Source organism: Anticarsia gemmatalis, chromosome 12 (assembly GCF_050436995.1).
Source record: "Anticarsia gemmatalis isolate Benzon Research Colony breed Stoneville strain chromosome 12, ilAntGemm2 primary, whole genome shotgun sequence".
In the NCBI taxonomy this organism is placed as follows: domain Eukaryota; kingdom Metazoa; phylum Arthropoda; class Insecta; order Lepidoptera; family Erebidae; genus Anticarsia; species Anticarsia gemmatalis.
In genome coordinates, this window is record NC_134756.1 from 3,345,416 (window position 1) to 3,358,970 (window position 13,555).

The window sequence follows — 13,555 nt, forward strand, 5'->3', positions numbered from 1 at the left end:
ATACAATTCTAACCTCCACTGTGGAGATCGTCCGGAGCGAGTAATATTCCATGGGATAATCCAGGTTGTAAACTATTTGTCTACATTAAAAAAGTATTTTCAGTAGTTTTTGAAAAACTAACAGATATTGAATCATCTTACAAACTTTTGCATTTGAAAATGTACCGAAATTATTATATTTAGCTTAATGCGCAGTTAAAGACTTTTAAATGCGCAGTTTTGGCGTTTAATATAACAAAAAGGCTGTTGATTTTTTGCTAAAATCTCTGAAGAAATGAGTGGCCTAAACAAACACCTCGGCTCATAACTTCTTGTAAATATATGCTTAAATTATCCGTGGATTAAATAATAAAGACAGGATATTATGTTTTAATAAAATATATTGCGTATATTTAAAAAAATATTAATATTCGCTACTAATTAGTTTCTTCCGTCAGTTTTGAAATTACGATAAAATGTTATTTGTTTTCTTTCCTCTTAAAGCTTTTTATTACAGGAAACTAAGGTAAAGTGCATTTTTGCGTTAATTAATAATAATTAAATTAATTCCCATATACATAGTGCAAGATTCCTCAGTATTAGTCACCGGCGCGGCGGTCTGTTTATAAGATAAGTGGATGTGAATGAAGCTAAAAGTCTGTGGAGATCGTACAAAGATCGTAAAAAGGCGCGAATTTATGTGACATATTAAAACGCAGTGATAGCCGAGTGGTATAAGTTGACACCTCCCATGCCAGTGGTCGCAAGTTCGAATCCGAGGCAACACACCAATGACTTTTCGAAGTTATCCGTGTATTAGAAATAATTATCACATGCTCCAACGGTGAAGGAAAAACATCGTGTGGAAACCTTGCATGCCTAAAATTTGTTTAATACATTTATTGAGGGCATGCAAAGTCCCCAACCCGCACTTGGCCAGCGTGGTGGACTCAAGGCCTAACCCCTCCCTCATTACGGGAGGAGACCCTTGCCCAGCAGTGGGTCAGTAATGGGTTAAATTTATTTATTTATTTTATTATTAAAACATGACATACGAAAATATCAAGTTAATTTCCTTTTATTTTTAAAAAGTCTATAACTAAATTTAAATCAACAAAACACATAAAATCCAAAGAAATTCCTTCTTAAAGTTAGTATCAAACTATAGAACGTAACTAACAGAGGCGCGAGTTACTACGAGATAACAATATGCAATAATAATATAACACTTGCATATTGTAGTGTATCTTGTTTAGAAACGGATTAAATAAGAACTATCATCTACACAGCGGTATTGAAAACGATTACTGCTACAGACGCAATACGGGACACAGATTAGATAGAGAAATATTAGGTAGAAAACTCTAGCAAGTAAATGTTAGGATTTCTCCAGAAACGGTTGTATGTTCAAAACAATCGAGTAGAGACCATTTGTGCTAAATAATGGTATATTTAGGATGTATTTTCTCATTTTGAAACGACAGAACGTTTGTCTGTCTCAATTGGTGAGTGCAATGCTAGTGATGATCAAAATAAAGAATTGGGCTTCACCAGAGAAAAAAATATAGTCATATTAAAACATATCAAATATTTACGTATAATGCAAATTATATGCTTTCTTCCACAGATGTACTGAAGCACAAAGTTTTCCTACTTCTAAATAATCGATTTTATACTTCTATCCCCACCGTCTTCTTAACGTCACCAGTAACTTATCTGCTTGGACATCTGTTCTTCCCTCAAGATACGCGACAATACACACGTTAGCCCTCTGAAACCATGCAAAAATAATACAAGCAAATACGTGTCCCGGTTTACAACACACAAGGAATTTTACCAATCCCATACAAAAGAGGAAAATTGCTCTAAAAATATCTAAAAATGGGTGTTAGAAAATTTATTCTCAATTTTTGATATTGCCATATTTATTGTGCTGTTTATTGCGTTGCCGTGTTTTACCAAAGCGTTTTTGAGAAGCCGTTTTCCTGTTACAATTCCTAGTATTGCTGAGAGCTAATTTTAAAAAGTGGCTGATTTGTAAAAAGGCATTTGACGCGGTAGGGTTGTAAAATGTCACTCCCGGTTTTTGTCAACTAAATGGTAAGCTTTTTCAAAGGCCTTTGACCAGTTTAACTTTTTGATTGCCGCTATACCGTATTACAATTCGCGTAGATCTACTTGTACGGAGTTTAAACAATATTGTTACTACAATGACTACTAATCATAATATCAATTAAATATGACCATTGAAATTCCACAAAGCCCCAAGTTAGTAATTTATACATAGCAAAAATAAGAGGAAGGCCCAAACAGAGGTGGCGAGATGATTTGTATGTGTTCCTAAATGGATTCCTACGGGATATGAATGAACGAAGAGACTGAAAATTTGAAGAAGAAAGCATTAAGGCATGTAATCCTAATTACATTTAATTTTATTAAAGAAGCTGCGATAGTAAGCTAACGTAAAATGGTATCAAATATTTTAGTAATAACGACTGCAAAATGCACTCATTAAAACCTTAAAACAAGTCTCACAATTACTTTATTCCATTTGCAATTATTTTCTTCATCCCATTACGCGAGGTCTCTCATTAAAACGCGATACTACAAGGTATGGAATTTCTGCTACTTCCTAGTAGTTGAGGGTCGAAAGTAATGGAATTTAAGGAAGAAGTGTCTTGAATATCTAAAACACAACGAATTTACATAATTTGCAATCGTTGTGAATACTGATTAAGGTGGTTTACACACGGCACCGCTGATCGCTGCGGTGTACGGTTAAGTAGACTGATGTTATATCGATATGATTACTAAGAATACTGTTGACGTCCCAAACACACGTACACCGCTTAACCGCGCGATCAAGCGGTATTCTCATCGCCCGCGCCCCTCTACGCTGCCGGCGGCGCCGCTACGTACTTTAGCGTCCATTCTTGCCAGTACTTACTTTTCTTTTTCGAGTGGTTAACTCTGTGTCAAATTGTTCAAGCCTCCCGAAGGCCTTTGACGTGGCTTAGCGACTGTTATTGTGGTAAATAACAACCAGGTAGTAAATAACGACTTTTTACGTGTCCTCCGAAGCACGGAGACGCCCATTTCAAATACTATTATGCGGACACCTATCTATGGAATGACCGCGTCAAGTATAATTTAAGCACAGATCGTTTACCGACTGGTGAGCGCGACTGGCTATGGGCGCTTCAAATTCTTGGTAGTATTTGTAATTGGCTGGCCGAAACCACGTTCAATCTACACGGGCGGACCCGCGCTTCAACCGCCTGACCGCGCGGATCCCCGTTAAGAAATCCACTTCAACCTTGCGATGGTGCCGCGTGTTAATATCCTAACAGGTTGCAGTACAAAGGGAGAAATGTAAGGCATTTACACAAATTACTTAGTTTGTTTGAACATCCAATTTGGTTTTATTGCGTTGAAGAAATCTTGTTGGGAAGTAACGTGATTCATCAGATAATCTGTGCGGTCTTACTTAGGAAAAGGACTGCATAAGCCACGCAAATTAAATGTTGTTAATTGAATTCTAATGTGCTCATATAATTTATACTTATGTTTGTTTTGACAGACTGGTTTGAAAGAAAAATAGGGTCCACGCGACGCAAGAGCAATTCTGTGAGCGAAAGTTGTCTTTTCAAAATAATAAAATTTAATATCTCTTACAGAATATGTATGTAATTCAAGCCACAATTTCAACAGGAAATAAAATGTCATATCTCTTTCGGGTTCCATTTAGTCTGTGGGCAAGTTGAATAGATTTCAATTAAACGGTTCTGACGTCCGCAGCCGTGCTGGTAATCACGGAGCAGGCTCTGAAACAATGAGTCGAGAACTTTTCAATACATATTGTGGACCGTAATAGCTGAACGTGAAATTGATATCTGTTGAAATACTTCGTCGAATTTCGGTCCTTGTTACTTTGTGGAAGGATTGTGGAATAGTGTTTTATTCGTGTATTATGAGTGAATGGAATGTACGCTTGTTCGTTTTATTTGGTAGCTCTTGCCCGTGACACTGTTCGCGAGGTCTATAGTTATATGCTCAATTACGCAGAGCTCCTGTTCTGGAATTTTTGAGATAAATACAATATTTTATCTCGGGCCTGATACTATTTCTTAAAATATTTGAAATCGGTTCTTTGTAAACTGATTTATAATTAGGTGAGCATGAAAAACAGACGGAAATACTGACTTTCACAATAATTAGTAGGAACAATTTGCGTTGCCAAATAAAGTAGAGGAAGTTATACCAGCAAAGAGTAGGTCTTTCAATAAAAAGTAGTCTTTATTTGGATCAAAATGTCATCAATAACAGATCAACGTTACAGCTCAGCTGTCTGTTTCATAACCATACAACTAATTACAACAAGAATATTGAAATGAATTAACGTCAGTTACTTGGGCTATGAACAACTACGACAATCTTCCACCTTAATATAATGCCTATATTTTGGCTGTTAGCCTATACCCGTAATAACCAGTATTCATAAATCGCGTGACCTATTTAAATAAACACAGGTTCGATCGCTCACGTTTAGAGTTCCCAATGGTGCCTATACTTTATTTAATCAATTTGCGTGACTCGATTACTTATCAATCTTAGATTAGATTGGAAAATAAGAATTTAATCAAATATATAGTTCAAGCACGCGGCTGAATGTCGTAAAAATATAACTTTTTATGAGTAAAATCTACTTGGAGGCAATCACGAATTATTTTCTACGCTGAAGACATGTTATTGAGTGACTTTTGTAAGAAATATTTGTTAAAGAGGCTATTTATTTCCACAACAAACCTAAATATGAAACTTAAAACAGTGTCGGCCTCCGTGGCACAGTAAGTCGCCATGTCACACTGCATTGGAAGATAGAGGCTTTCATTCCCACACAGAACCAATATTTGTTTCAGGTCTGGTTCTATTTTGTGTCCATTGTTTCTATATTAGTAAAGGTCTCCGCGGAATGACGAGTTGTCTTTTTAAAAATCAAGTCAGTGAGACTTTTCAAATTGAAAATTCCTCCTTAATAAATATAATTAATTTATATCAAAGAAATAAATACGGTCTCAAAATTTTAATACTAGTCATTATAATCCTAAAATCAATATTCAAGGAAACCTTTAAATAACTGACACGTATTTAAGTATGAATGAAACGAAATCAATCTTTCTTGAACTTATTTAAATAGGTTTTATAATTCATGGTTCAATCTGAAGAGTCAATAAGAAGTTCGCTTTTAATTTACCCCTTCCTTTAAAGTGTTCAAGGGCTGCTAACTGTTGGTTATGAAGAAAAATAGTACTATTTTAAGGAACAAAAATGTGTCTGCTTAATTAATATCACCGCCATTACAATGATTAATTTAAAAATAGCTAAAAAATTATTTGGTGTTTTGCTTCAGGTTCAACCTACTTTTTTAAGCTATAATAAGCTCTTTCACACGTCAAGTGAGTAAATGAGACAACACGACAAGTGGCTCGATTCTCTGCTGGCTGGATTTTGGTGCCAAAGAAAAACACCTGACCAATGATGTACCATAGCTATTGAAAGGTGGGACCAAATTTCAATTCTCCTTCAATAAATAAACGATTATTTTCTTAGTGAAATTTTTTGTGCATTTGTGTATTTTCATCCTTTAAAGAAATCTCAATAAAAAGAACAAAACTATTGCAACAGTGTAACATGAAATGGTGATTAAAATAGTGCAGCCATCCGGGGAAAAATACCGCAAAGAGTTGAGGCTGTGTACTGTGCACGCGAATGAAAAGTGCTCAAATGAAAAATTTTAACATGAGGGGAAACTTAAAAGAAACAATCCTCTTTTTCATTCTTTGACAGGATTTTATAGGATTTGACTGCAGAAATAAAAACTACTATAACTTATAGTTTTAATATTAAAAATCTATGCCACTGGTAACGAACGCGCAATTTTTTTAACTGTTTTCTTCACAATGTTTTTTATTCTATTAAAACCTCCTCTCTAAGGGAGGAACATAAGGACATTAAAGAATGTGTGGTATAAAGAATTATTCGGATTGGTCGGGTCGAGAATAAAATCGCCTAATGTGCTCCTAACAAGATTGTTAGCAAAACATTTGGCGATTCTTTTTTACTTAAATACTTAAGTAGATAAAAAATCGCCAAATGTTGTATGCCAATGTAGATAGCATAATCATTTTTAATATAAGTAGTATAGTGAATATCGTGAGGAAACCTTGCATGCCTAAATACATTTATTAAGGGCGTGCGGAGTCCCCGCACTTGGCCAGCGTGGTGGACTCATGGCCTTACCCCTCCCTCATTACGGGAGGAGACGCCTGCCCAGCAGTGGGACAATAATGGGTTAAATTTATTTTTATTTATAAAGTGAAAAGTAATTATGATTTTTAAAACATCAACTGCATAAGTCTCAACCCTATTTGAATCATGGGTCAACTGATTTAACTTGAGTCTGCAATTTTATTTACTCTTTAGCTCGTTTCTCGTGGTTCGCTGAGAGACCGGCCAACTTTTTGTTTCTTAAGATGAAACTACACTGCTTACTGAACTTTTGTAAAAGGAGATTGCGACTTGCACTCTGGAGTTAAATATTAACTATCGTAAAGTTTGATACAGGCCAACAAAGTGTATTAAAAAGAAAAAGAACAACCTACTCTAAATAAAAAAGTACAGTTACTAAGAGAACTAACGTGTTTTGGTTGAACATCAGCATTTTTTTAAAGCCGTAATTTAACTAACATTAGTCAGAATAAAATGAAAAGAAGCAAAGGTTTTTGTAAGGTTCCTTCTCCATTCAAAACAGCTATGCGTTTACAATAAGAATAACTTTTATTCTAGAATATATAAGTACAATATATGTATTTGTAGAGACAAACGAGGAAAGGTGTTTTATTATCCAAAACGACGCGAGATGTAAAACAGTTTGTACCAAAATTTCATCTTCAAGGAATTATTTTTGGCTATCAGAATTTAACTCTTAAACGAGTTTGAAGTTAGGCTTATTTTAAGTACATTGACTTATTGGAGCCACGTTTTCAGACACCTGATACAATTTAGCAAGTTTTGAAGGATTCCTGTTGCGTTGTTAGAAGTTCAAATGTAGACTATTTGAAATGAATCAACTGTACTTTCTACGTTATTACTGTTTTATGTATTCCGAAATATGTATATGTTGAGATGAAGATAGCTATTTTTACAGCAGTCTACGCTTACACAACGATAAAAACAAAAAGATTATACAACACACATTTCCAAAATAACTCGTCTAGTACCATAACTCCATAAATTGTCATTTATACGTAACTCACGTCCAAAACTCAGATTTAATTCTCAAATAACGACCGATGCAACACTCCCTTTCCCGGCTTAATTGGATTATACGGGATTAAAAGGCTCTGGACTGAAACGTGAATTTTCCATTTTTTTAGCCACCCAATCCTATGTCGACAAAGGGCTACAGTTTCAAACTACAAATCTGCTACTAACTGGATTAAAAGATAAGTTGAGTTTACGCTTTTTACCTTTTAAAACGGCAGCACGTTTTTAGTTTTATGTTTTGAGAATAATGTTGTTATTTAGTATCTGTGTACCTATCCTTGCTAGATTCTGATGCATACCTACCGTTGAATATGTCTGTGTATGTTGTTATAACTAAAATACAGTTTTAAGTTCGCTTGTTATCAGGCACCAGGAACTATAGATGAAATATGTATAAGCACACAGAAACGTGCATGCAATTAGGATAAATACTCCGCTAGCATGTAATTAGGATAAATAAATATTTTGAAAAAGGTATCAAATGTTTGACTCGAATATTTATACATCTTCATGCTACATATCATAAAAATGTGTTCAGCTGTTTTTCACGTTAAAGTGTAACCAACAGACTGACATACTTTTCCATTTCTTATATTAATTATTGATGTCTAACATGTTTCTTCACTCTGCCAATCAGATTTTCTTAGTATCTTGTTGTGGAAGGCATTGTCTTTCCCAATTGTTTAATGCTACAGAAAATTGTAACAAAAATCTTTGTAACCCATTATTTTTAAGAAGTATTGAATGAAAAATCCGTTCTGAAACCGTAACATGAACCTGCTAATTAAGTTAATTAAGGATTAGGGTCTCAAGAAAAAATAATTAATTTCCTTTTCAATAGCGCTCTTCAATGAAAAACGTCTTGTTTTATTTTAACGAGAAATTTTACATTCATATTGCGCCTGCAGGATTTAAAATATTGTACTAAAGGATTTTCGAAGATTTAGGTTTAATAAAAATAGTTGATGACTGTAAAGGAAGCATTCCTATACAGTCATCAATATTTTTTATGCTAAAAGGAAGCAAAGTTTTAATAATAATGTATTTTATTAAGATACATACCGATTAATTTAATTACGTGAAGTCGAATAACTTTAAAAAATATATTTCTATTTTAGTATTACATAAATCTCACATCATTTTTGCGCCAAAAGCTTTTTGCGAGATTTGGTTTTTTTACAACTTATGTCTTTGATAAAAATACAAAATAGTACTTTTTGATAAATACACTATCTTGCTTTTTGCATACCTATTTTTTTAGGGGTCAGTTCTGCTTTGTATGGCACAAGTGGCTGTGGACCGGAAAACGTGGCGTAATGAAAGGGATGTCTTTATTCCATAGCGGGTAGGTACAGTCTGATTAAATTGATACTGTGTTGGACCCTTCTCACATGAGGAAACGTTTCAAAATTTGATTAGATCGCCGTGCAACCAGAAATGTGATGCCCAGGATACCTAGCGATTGGTTTTTGATGCCCAATACCTTACTATAATTTTACTGGGCCACTAAAGAAGTATCTTTTACATAAAGTCAGACTTTTTCTCAAAGAGGAATGCTCAGACCAAAGAACACCACTTGCTGCAATCCTTACAAAGTTCTATTGCTTCATTTCGATCCATACATCAAGTCTTAGTTATCCAGGACCGCCAATTACGAGTACCTACCATTCTCCTGGTCATTTTGTATGGCCTCATTGATTATAAAAGGTGTAACTACATCTTATAATAGATGAGTAATAATGCGTACTTGCATCATCAAGTTCATATTTATAGAAAAAATATATAAATATGAACTTAAACATACCGCAAAAAGGCCGAAAAGCCTCCAAAATTTTTTGATTACATTTTTATCATACGTTACAAGAAAAATCAAATCAAATACATCATGAGCCCTATATTCGGTACAGAGACTCTGTATATTAAATTTCTCGGTACCGGTTTTCGGGACAATGGGTGCATACATAAGTAGGTTATTGTTGCCCTTTCGTATTTACATAATATTTTGTTCACGACCCGTTAATAATTATTTGTATGGATACAATAGAATAGAATCTGTTTATCTTTTTTCTGTTGCGAATATTTTTTCTATATTATTTTCTTGCAAACTTGCGTGCGTGACAGATCTTTAGAACAGTTCTCGAAGGTATGCCAAGTCCCCAACCCAGTATTGACCAGCGTGATGGACTCAATTCTCCCTCCTAGACCTCCCGTATTGCGGGAGGAGATCTTTCCCCAGCAATAAGACTTGATTTTTTTATTTACTTTCTCATATTATAAATTCTAAAGTAACTACCTGTCTCTCTCGTTCGTACCTAAACCACTAAACCGATTTGGATGAAATTGTACTGTTGTATTGTTGTACTTACATAGTTTGAGACGCGAAAAAAGACATAAGACAGTTCATATCACAAAAATCCGAGATCAGAAATGACTTATAACAGTAGCCAGTATTGAATAAAATCATCTCCCAATAGGCTAAATAGAGGTCCATAAGAATTTAAATGTATAGTATAGGTATAGTCGATTGGATAAAAGGCAAATGTAAGGTTTAAATGTAAAGCGATTCATTAACATACTCATTCTCGCAAGCGGATAATGTCGACTGTTCAAAATTAGTATTAGCATATCTAATTATGAGCTTTACTTACCTAATTTTACGTCTGGAAATGCTATGAATAGAATTAAGGTTCCAGATTATAGCAGCTAGAATATAATAGTCTGAGTACCTTTTGGAAAAATAATAGTTTCATCTTCTTTAACTCATTTAGAAAATAAATAACGGTAGAGAGAAGAATAACTTGGCCTTTCAAATCTTATCAAATAAATAAAAATGATTTATTGAGATACAGATTATACGATAAGTATTTTGATCAATTTTCGAATGCAGGTGAAGCCGTCGAATCAGTAGCTGAATTAACGCTGGTCTTCCAGATATTATAAAGCGTTTATTTATATTATAATCACACTGAAACCGACATTCTGCTCAGTTGGCTAGTTTCGATAAAATTGACCGCCCTGGGGGGCTATCACGTATTTCAGCTGATAACTATTTTAAAGACACTGTGCTGTACATTGTTATCTCGCTAAGAATATAGTGATCAACACGTTACGTCAAAGCAGCAATGTACTAAATAGTGACCATCAATTTGACATACACTAGCTGTCAACTGAGATACGTGATAACCGTGAGGGTATATGGTCGAATATCGGGTATGTAGGAGAACGACAGTATTTGAAAATAATCTTTCAGCGAAAGTTCTTCTTTAAAACGCGTTCGACGTCCCCCTTAACAAGATTCGTTGTATAACCACAATGAAAGCAGTTGTTATTGATGATGAGAAGATTAGTACGTTGATTAACGAGCTTCGATTTGCTTTAGCTCCAACCAGTATCCGTAGCCAACTAGTATAGCGTAGGCGAAAATAACTGCAACAAATAAAATTCATATATTTCTATTAAAACGTTAAAGCAAGCTAGTTGCGCTCACTGGACGGTAAACAATATAGTAAGAGATGCAAAGTGGTATTTAAGTTGAGTGTGCTTTGCAGGACACGTAAAAAGTCTGTCCTGCCACATCGGTTCTCATAAACGATCGATCGATTGATTATTTTAGTGTAAGACTACCCTAAGCTAACTAAATCCACCATAAATCCATTTAAAACTACATACAAGTGAACATCTGCCATCACTAAGTACAGAATATCCGTTTAGATAAATATTTCTATCTTCGGCATCCCTTTTTTCCGTTTCGATGACAATGTATCCTTTATTCACTAAGATTTATATATAATCCGCTCAGTCTGTGTGACCGTTGTCACAATTCAAGCAAATATATTCCCGTCTCAAAGAAATGTGAGATACAAAACATTTTATTATAGGTATCTTATAATATTTACTGGAGCGATAACACTCATATTTTTTATATAACTTTAATTTAGTTAGATTCGAACATTTTATTTAGGACTGTTTACTAATATTTTACACTATCTATTATTTATATTGTGTCTATTATTATCGGAACCCACACTTGGTCAGCGCGGTGGACTCAAGGATAACCCCTCCCTCATTTCAAGGGGAGACCTTGCCCAGCAGCAGGACACTAATGGGTTACATTTATTTATCCGTTCTATTTCACTATGGCGTTGTCGCAAGATCGGACAACAGACATGACTAATCTCCATACTTCACGTTTTAATAGAGATAATTAAATAAATTGAGCACTAAGGAAAGATTTATAAGTTTTTGTTCGTATTTTCAGATCAGATTCCACGCGGGCAGAACTGTGGGTAACAGCTAATCTGCTAAAAATGCTCTCGCAGTTGGTTCAGCGAAGATATTCTTTGAAATTCTTAAGAACATTTAAGCACTTTATTCCTGCCTGTCGGAGTGCATTTACCACGAACAGATTTTTCGTTTAGCTTAATTGAAATTTTCTTCGAAAGATATTTAAAGCTAGATTGTTTCAGATTAAGATAAAACCCCTGTCCAAAACTAAATACATTATCGTTGTTTTATAAGTACCGCCTTGTTGTAAGAGGTAGCTATACTAAAACAGAATTCAACTCATTATCATCAGCCTAGCTTTTCTTCTAACTATGTTGGAGTCGGTTTCCAGTCTAACCAAATGTAGACTGAATACCAGTATTTTACCAGTAAAACAGAATTTTTACAAAACATTAATAGTTGATTATCTAACACATTTGTATTATTTTTATTCAATAGGAGGCAATATACGTCACAACCTGCAGCATTCATTCAATCTAAATCCCCTTTACTCACTTTACTCCACTCCCTATATATTTTTAGTTTCTAGCTATCATTTTCAAATCACAACGAACATCAAACGCTCTTAACCTAGTTTACAATGTTCAGATTGCGTATAAATGCTAATTTACAGTAGCTTTGTGAGACGAGGCGCCGATTTAAACCTGAATTAACTGTAATTTACAGGTTTCGTTCCTATCTTGCTTATTCCAATTTGATAGAAATTCAGGAGGTCTACTCTAATTTGTATAAGAACGACAATTTGTTGAAATAGGAGCAATAATCACGATATCACTCTTGGTGAAAGGAAGTTTTAGAAAAATAATTTAGCTTTTCCTAAACCTACTAAAAATCCTTACACGTACGCGGATTTCTTCACAATAATGAGCTAGTACTATATAGTTACTACTATTTATATAGTATTTACAATGTGTGCATTTACTACTATTAGAACATGTAAACTCATAAACCTTTTTAATGTTCGGGGAACAGTGGTAGGCCTCCAGTTATCAGAATCGAGACGTTAGAATTAGAGCTTAATATTGGTATAAAATCAAGTAATTTTAAGCGTTACCGAACCGAAGAATGATTATATGACTAGTCTTACTCTAATCCACCAAAAAAATATAGTTCCCAAAAGTTTTTCGCATGGCTCAACGAATGTTATCTTTAACAAAAATTGGTACAAATTTATAATTATAACGTACTCTCTGAAGCACGAGCGAAACGCTCAGTTTAAATAACACTAACGGTCACCCATCAATGGAATATCCGCGCTTAATTAACCCGCTGATCGTTTACCAACCAGTGAGCGCAACTGACTATAAACGACTAATATATTCTATTAAAGTATACTTACAAAATAAAATGAGAGCGAATATGATAGCAAATATCCATCCAATGTTGAAGTTCGAAGAAGTATTGATGCACAATAGAATTAATACGTAGCATGAGCCTTGAAGCAACCACATTGTGGAAATCACCACCCAACTGAGAACCACTGAAGATTTTTGCTGTAACAAAAATGCTTTATTACATAAGCACATTGAATCACACCTTTTTCTAATGGGCAGAACCAAACGATGCCATTTGCTAGCATTCCTATAGTCTTATTTTGCTTCGTTGACGTTGATGCATTTTGTCATAAAGGTCCGCAAAATAACTGCCTCCGTGGCGCAGTGGTTTAGGTCGCCACGCCGCAACCATTGCGTCGGGAGGTCGTGGGTTCGATTCCCACACGGGACAATTATTTGTGCGATCCACAAATAATTGTTTAGGGTCTGGTTGTGCTTTGTGTCCGTAGTTTGATGTTTGTAAAAGTCCCCGCGACACAAGAGCAATTCTTATATCAAACCAATAAAAAATCACACAAAAATACTCACTTTCTTAATTCCCAAAAGGAACCACAAATTGACAAAGATCATGCAGATGCAGTAAACAGCGGCATTGATACTGAAGCTGTACACATGCAAGACGGTGGAGCTGC